The sequence below is a fragment of the Balaenoptera acutorostrata genome, chromosome 14, assembly GCF_949987535.1.
Source record: "Balaenoptera acutorostrata chromosome 14, mBalAcu1.1, whole genome shotgun sequence".
NCBI classification, from domain to species: Eukaryota; Metazoa; Chordata; class Mammalia; order Artiodactyla; family Balaenopteridae; genus Balaenoptera; species Balaenoptera acutorostrata.
Genome location: NC_080077.1, coordinates 11,823,076 through 11,831,305, shown reverse-complemented (window position 1 = coordinate 11,831,305; position 8,230 = coordinate 11,823,076).

Sequence of the window (8,230 nt, the reverse complement as noted above, 5' to 3'; positions counted from 1 at the left end):
ATCAATATTTGTATTATTACAATATTAAAGATTCATTTTGTTGACAAAGGACTCAGTTAGGAAGCTGAACCATAATAATACAAAAATTTTAAAAATGGAAAATAGAAGAAAGAATTGTAAGCACAGAAAAGAGGTATGTTTGCTTGGTAGCTTAACAAAATTTCTATGAATATTCAATAAACAGTAAACTAGAAACTGGCAAAAAGGGACAAACCTGTCCACAGTCATCACCACAACCATCATCCAACAACACAGGACATGCACACACAAAAGACTTAGTAATAACTTTTCTTTTTGGCCATGCTATGCGGCATGCAAGATCCTCACCAGGGATCGAACCCATGCCCCCTGCAATGGAAGTGAAGAGTCTTAACCATTGGACTGCCAGGGAAGTCCCAAGTAAAATTTTTTAAAAGATGGTCTTCAGGGGCTTCCCTGGTGGCGCAGTGTTTGAGAATCTGCCTGCCAATGCAGGGGACACGGGTTCGAGCCCTGGTCTGGGAAGATCCCACATGCTGCGGAGCAACTAGGCCCATGAGCCACAACTACTGAGCCTGTGCGTCTGGAGCCTGTGCTCCACAACAAGAGAGGCCACGACAGTGAGAGGCCCGCACACTGTGATGAAGAGTGGCCCCCACTTGCTGCAACTAGAGAAAGCCCTCACACAGAAACGAAGACCCAACACAGACAAAAATAAAAAAAAAAAAAAAAAAAAAAGATGGTCTTCAGAACGTCATACTTAGAATCAAAGTTGCCTAGACTCATCTGGGGGCTAGCCCTACTACCAGCATCTCACAGCAGCTGTGGTCAGGTTCTGTAGCCATTCCACGGGCCAGCCTTGCCCACCAGCATGCCATAGCAGCCATGGCCAGGCTCTGCAGCTGGTCTAGGGGTAGCCTTGCCTATGTATCATCGAAAATATAAAATGTGAGGGAGGGGGAATAAAAAGATGAAGTTTTGGAATTTAATTTTTTTTTTAAAGTTTATAAAAATGGCAATAAATACATACATATCAATAATTACTTTGAAAGTAAATGAACTAAATTTGCCAATCAAAAAACAGAATGGCTGAATGGATTAAAAAAAAAATCTATCTATATTCTTTCTACAAGAGATTCACTTCAGTAGAAAGGACACACACAGACAGAAAGTGAGGGGATGGAAAGAGATATTTCAAGCAAATGGTAATGAAAAGAGACGTGGAGTAGCTATATTCATGTCAGACAAAATAAACTTTGAAACAAAGACTGTAATAAAAGACAAAGAAGGGCATTACATAATGACAAAGGGGTCAATCCAGCAAGAAGATATAACATTTATAAAAGTATATGTATCCAACAGATGAGCACCAAGATATGTAAGCAAATATTAATAGACTTAAAGGGGAAAATTGAAAGCAATACAACAATAGTAGGGGACTTTAACACCTCACTTACATCAACGGATAGATGATCCATACAGAAAATCAATAAGAAAACATTGGACTTAAACACCACATTAAGCCAGATGAACTTAATAGATATACATAGAACATTCATCCAAAAGGAGCAGAATATACATTCTTCTCAAATTCACATGAAATATTCTCCAGGACAGATAACATGTTAGGTCACAAAACAAGTCTCAATAAATCGAGAAGATTGAAATCATAGCAAACATCTTCTTTGACCACAATGGCATGAAACTAGAAATCAATCACAAAAAAGGGAAATGCCACAAAAAATATGGAGATTAAACAACATGCTACAGTAAAATCAATGGGTAATCAAAGAAATCAAAGAAGAATTTAAAAAATACCTAGAGACATATGAAAAGAGAAATACAGCATACCAAAAACTATGGGATGCAGCAAAAATGGTTCTAAGAAGGCAGTTCATAGCAATATCAGCCTACCTCAAGAAACAAGAAAAATCTCAAATAAGCAGTTTAACTTTATACCAGAAGGAAGTAGAAAAGGAAGAACCAGTGAAGCACAAAATTAGGAGAAGGGAGGAAATAATAATCAGAGCAGAAATAAATGAAATCGAGACTGAAAAAACAGTAGAAAGATCAATGAAACTAAGAGCTGGTTCTTTGAAAAGATAAATGAAATTGATAAGCCTTTAGCTAGACTAATCAAGAAAAAAAGGAGAGAGAGGACTCAAATAAATAAAACCAGAGATGAAAGAAGAGACGTTATGACAGATAACACAGAAATACAAAGGATCATAAGGGACTATAAGAACTATTATATACCAACAAGTTGGATAACAATAAGAAAAGAAATGGATAAGTTCCTGGAGACATACAATCTTCCAAGACTATATGATGAAGAAACAGAAAATTTGGATAGACCAATTACTAGTAAGGAGATTGAAACAGTAATCAAAGATCTCCCAAGAAAGAAAAGCCCAGGACCAGACAGCTTCATTGGCAAATTCTACAAAATAATCAAAGAGGATTTAATACCCATCCTTATCATACTCTTCCAAAATATAGCAGAGGAGGGAAACCTTCCAAACACATTTTACAAAACCAGCATTACCCTGATACCAAAACCAGACAAGGATACCACAAAAGAAGAAATTACAGGCCAATATCCTTGATAAACATAGATGCAAAAATCTTCAACAAAATATTAGCAAACCAGATCCAACAATACAGTAAAGGGATCATCCACCATGATCAAGTGGGTTGTATTCCAGGTTTACAAGGATGGTTCAACATCTGCAAATCAATCAGTGTGATACTCACATTACAAAATGAAGGATAAAAATTATATGAACATCTCAATAGCTGCAGAAAAAGCATCTGACAAAATCCAACATCCATTTTGATAAAACTTCTCAATAAAAAAGAGAGAAGACTCAAATAAAAAGAGAAGACTCATAATAAAACTCATATATGACAAACCCACAGCTACTCAAGGGTGAAAAGCTCAAAGCTTTTCCTCTAAGATCAGGAAAAAGAAAAGGAGGCCAACTCTCACCACTTTTATTTGACATAGTATTGGAAGTCCTAGCCACAGCAATTAGGCAAGAAAAAAATGAAAAGCATCCAAATCAGATAGGAAGAAGTAAAACTTTCACTATTTGCAGATGGCAGGATACTATATATAGAAAACCCTAAAGACTCCATCAAAAAACTTAGAACTAATAAACAAATTCAGTAATGTTGCAGAATACAAAATCAATATACAGAAATCTGTGGCATTTCTATGCACTAATAAGGAAATATCAGAAAGAGAAATTAAGAAAATATTTCCATTTACAATTGCATCAAAAAAGAATCAAATACCTAGGAATAAATTTAACCAAGGATGTGAAAGACCTGTATATGGAAAACTATGACACTCATGAAAGAAATTGAAGAAGACACAAATAAATGGAAAAATATTCCATGTTCATGGATTGGAAGAATTAATATTAAAATGTCCATAATACCCAAACTAATCTAGAGTCAATGAAGTTGTTATCAAAATGTCAATGGCATATTTCACAGAACTAGAACAAATAATTCTAAAATTTGTATGGAGACATGAAAGATCCCAAATAGTCAAAAGAATCTGCAGAGATTCAAAAGAACAGATGGAGATATCATGCTCCCTGATTTCAAACTATGTTACCAAGCTATAGTAATCAAAACCGTATTGTACTGGCATAAAAAGAGACACAGATCAATGGAAAAGAATTGAGAGCCCAGAAGTAAATCCACATATATATGAACAGTTAATTTACAACTAAGGAGCAAAGAACATACAAAGGAAAGAGGATAGTCTCATCAATAAATGGTTTTGAGAAAACTGGATAGCCACATGCAAAAGAATGAAACTAGACCCCTATCTTACACTTTACACAAAAATTAACTTAACATGGGTTTAAAACTTGTATGTAAGACCTGAAACCATAAAATTCCTAAAAGAAAACATAAGCAGTAACCTCATTGATGTCTGTCTTAGAGGTATTATTATGGATCTGAATCCAAAGGCAAGGGAAACAAAAGCAAAAGTAAACAAATGGAACTACATCAAACTAAAAGCCTCTGCAACATATCAAAATGAAGAGACAACTTATGGAACTGAAGAAATATTTACAAATCATATATCCAATAAAGGGTTAATATACAAATATATAAAGAACACATACAAGTGAACAACAATAAAACATACAACCAGATTAAAAAATGGGCAGAGGATCTGAATAGACATTTTTCCAAAGAAGACATACAGATGGCTTACAGGTACGCGAAAAGATGATCAACATTACTAATTATTAGGGAAAGTAGATCAAAACCACAATGAGATACCACCTCATGCCGACAGGAGTGAGTCTTATTGAAAAGACAAAAATAACAGATGTTGGAGAGGATGTAGAGAAAAGGAAATCCTGTACTGTTGGTAGAACTGTAAACTGGAAAACAGTATGCAGATTCCTTGAAAAATTAAGAATACAACTACCATATGACCCAGTAATACCACTTCTGGGTATTTATCTGAAGAACAGGAAAACACTAATTAGAAAAAATATATGCACCCCTATGTTCATAGCAGCATTATTTACAATAGCCACAATGTGGAAACAACCTAAGTGTTCATTGATAGGTGAATAGATAAGGAAGATGTGGCACATATATATAATGGAATACTACTCAGCCATAGAAAAGAATGAGATCCTGCCATTTGTGACAATACGGATGGACCTTAAAGGTATTTGACTAAATCAAGTAAGTGAGAGATAAAGACAAATACTGTGATTTCATTCATACATGGAATCTAAAAAAAAAAAAAAATGAATGAGCAAACAAAATAAAACATAAACCAATTCGTATATACAGAGAACTTACTAGTGGTTACCAGAGTGGAAGTGTGTTGGGGGCAGGGTAATGGGTGACAGGAGTCAGCTGTGTGGTGATGGGTGGTTACTAGACTTGTGGTGGTGATAACTTTGTAGTGTATACAGATGTCATATTATAATGCTGTACACCCAAAACTTATATAATAAAAAAATTGCCTAGAATTATAATACTCAAGAACTGAGGGAAACCTAGTGATCATGTAGATCAACATTCTCACTTTAGAAAGGAGAAAACAGAGACAGGGAGCTTAGGGGACTAGTTTAAAGTAATATTGCAGGTTAATAGTAAAAAAGGACGAGAGTCCAGCTGTTCAAGTCTACCGGCTATTCCATTGTATCACTCACTACACCTCTGTTTTCATATCTTTGCAGTCTACAGTATACAGAGGTGAAAGAATCAGCGAAAAGCATCAAAGGGCTCATTCCAGGAGCCTGGGTCCTACACAATGGGGCCTGGAAGTGCTAATAGGGAGAATGTATTTACCCTCCAGAAGCCTGGAGTGTGGACATTTCCAGAGAGCCTCCCAGGTGCCAGGCATTTCATATATTATGAAACTTAATCCTGCAGACCTATGAGGGTGGTATAAGGCATTTTTTACAGATGAGGAGGATAGAGCGATGCAAAAGAGGCTCAGAAGTCATCCTAAGATCTCCTAGTTAGTAAATATAGCTGAGCTGCACGTGCCTAACCCCTGGTCCTGTGGTCTGCCTGTCTGGCCATGTTACTTTAAAGACAGATGCACAGATGCACTTCCCAAACTACCAATGACAACTTCCCCTATGCGCATGGAGGTTTCTGTTTGACTGGTGTCCAGAGCTAGATGCATTTTACAATGGTCTGGCTAATTAACTTGAACCAATAAAGAAAAAGTATTATTCAGAATGACTAGAGCCATTAAGCTGTGTTTTTGGCGCATGTAAAGATGGGATCAGTCATCTAGTGCTCCTCTGACCTACCTCACTGACAACACAGCTCTTGCGGATTTTATGTCAATGTTTAAAAGTTGATACTTAAAACCTAAATTTTCCTGGGAAGAGTACAACTTAATAGGACAATAGTCCTGAAGAAGTGCTTTTGTTACTTGTAGATAATTTAAAAGTAAAATTTACTTTTCCCATTGCCATATTTTTAGCAATACTTTTGGCCAGGGTGGGGGGGAAACAAAATTGCTCAGAATCCCTATTAGAGTGCTTTCTAGAAGATGGATATTCATTAAGAACAATGAGCTCCTATAAGTATGTTGAAAATCAGTATTTTGGTCTATTGTCACTTTTGATATCTGGTTCTCCTCCTCTCTGTGTGGCCTCAATCATCCCAGCTGATTTAAGTGTCAACTGAAGCTGCAGGTGCCACAATGCTACAGTCTCCTACCATAACTGTTCCATTTTTCAGTTCAAAGTCACTTCCACGAGGTGAGACCAATGGATCCAAAATCCTGGCTGCACATCATTTGACTGATGGACGCTGGTTGTGAATAAACCCATCTGTCCTTTGTACTTTATCCTTTTTGTAACGTAACTTCAATTTTCCCTCCTTACCCCATCCTGTGTTAGTGGTACAAACTCTTCAGATACCTTCCCACTTATTTCTTCAGGTGGAGCTAGCTTAGCCATATATATGCCACCTATAATTAATACTTTCTTAATTTGCAAGCACTTTTCTTGGAATGATATTATTGTCCTAAGAAAGAGGATTTGTTGTCAAGGTGACCAAAATGGTGCAAAGTACAATTTGGGTTTTCTCGAAACTGCTTGGTCACACTCTGACTCTGTTCAGGTGATTTTGTCAGATGACTGCAAAATACCCAGTGGTATCTTGACATCGTCCTAATTTTCTTCCTCTCCACATTGTACAGGTAGGCCTTGACTACCTATATATTTCCCCCTAAGTTTGCTAACACAATATTTTTTCTAACCAACCTTGATTCCACTTCCACTAAACTAGATCTCCTCACTGATCACCATATCCTCATACTCATCAATCACATCTCATACATTCATGGCTCCAAATGATACAAAGGAAAACTGGAGGACAGAAAAAAGGAAGAGGTTAGAGGTAAGGCTCAAGGGGGAAGAAGTTTTGTGCAAAGTTAAATCCACACTGTTCCTGATTATTTTTAGATGATACAGATTTTGAGAATGGGCAAGAAGTAGAACTTTAAAAAGGCACTGAAAGGGAAAAGAATGGATATTCTGATGTATCAATAGAAGCATCAAGGCTGTCTTTAAACCTTTCTTCATTCTTCTCCTGTATATTCTTCCATTTATCCCTCATTTAACAAGTTATTGCATGCTGTGTCCCATGAGTGCTGGGTGGGCCCTGGGGGGCCAAGCAGAATAAGACATAAGCCCGACTTCAATAAGCTACAGTGCAGCACTCCAGCCATCAGTTTGTGTCACATGATTCTGCTTCTGGTTCTTAATCTGTTCCCCCACCCCCCATTCATTCCAGGTCCCTCGCTACATGCCTTTATTACATTTTACTTGCATTTTTGCAACATTTTACTTGCATTTTTGCAACATTTGCAACAGTCCATAATTGATATATCTGTCTGTAGTTATTCTGCTTCCATCTTGATATTGCAGTCAAAGTAGCTACCTTTCTAAAGCACAGAACAAATCAACTGATTGGATTAGGCCCACCTGTATTGTGGAGGATAATCTGCTTTACTCACAGTCTACTGATTTTGTTTTGAGGTTTATTTATATATTTTTTTATAGATGGATTTTTTTTTTGCTGCATTGGGTCTTTGTTGCTGCGTGTGGGCTTTCTCTAGTTGCAGAGAGCGGGGCTACTTTTCGTTGTGGTGCATGGGCTCCTCATTGTGGTGGCTTCCCTTGTTGCAGAGCACAGGCCCTAGAGCACGCAGCCCTCAGTAGTTGCGGCGCATGGGCTCAGTAGTTGTGGCTCACGGGCTCTAGAGCGCAGGCTCAGTAGTTGTGGCTCATGGGCTTAGTTGCTCTGTGGCATGTGGGATCTTCCTGGACCAGGGCTCGAACCCGTTTTCCCTGCATTGGCAGGCGGATTCTTAACCACTGTGCCACCAGGGAAGTCCCGAAGTCTACTGATTTAAATGTTAAATACATCTAAAAAAATACTTTCACAGTAGCATGTAGATTGGTGTTTGACCAAACAACATTGTCACAGCTTAGTCATAGCTTAGTCAAGTTGACACATAAAATTAACCATCACATGCCTCATAACCCTCAGCGCCATCAAGGATTAGTTCAAATATGAACGCCTCTGGAAGCTTTCTTACCCTGGCATGCTTTCAGCCTAGTGTGGCGAGTGCTAAAAGGTGTTGTAGGTCAAGGAACATTGTTACCACTAGGGGGCAGCAGTCTGCTCATTTTCCCAGCTAAGGAAGAGGGGTTCTCCAAGGAGTTTGCCCTCTGAT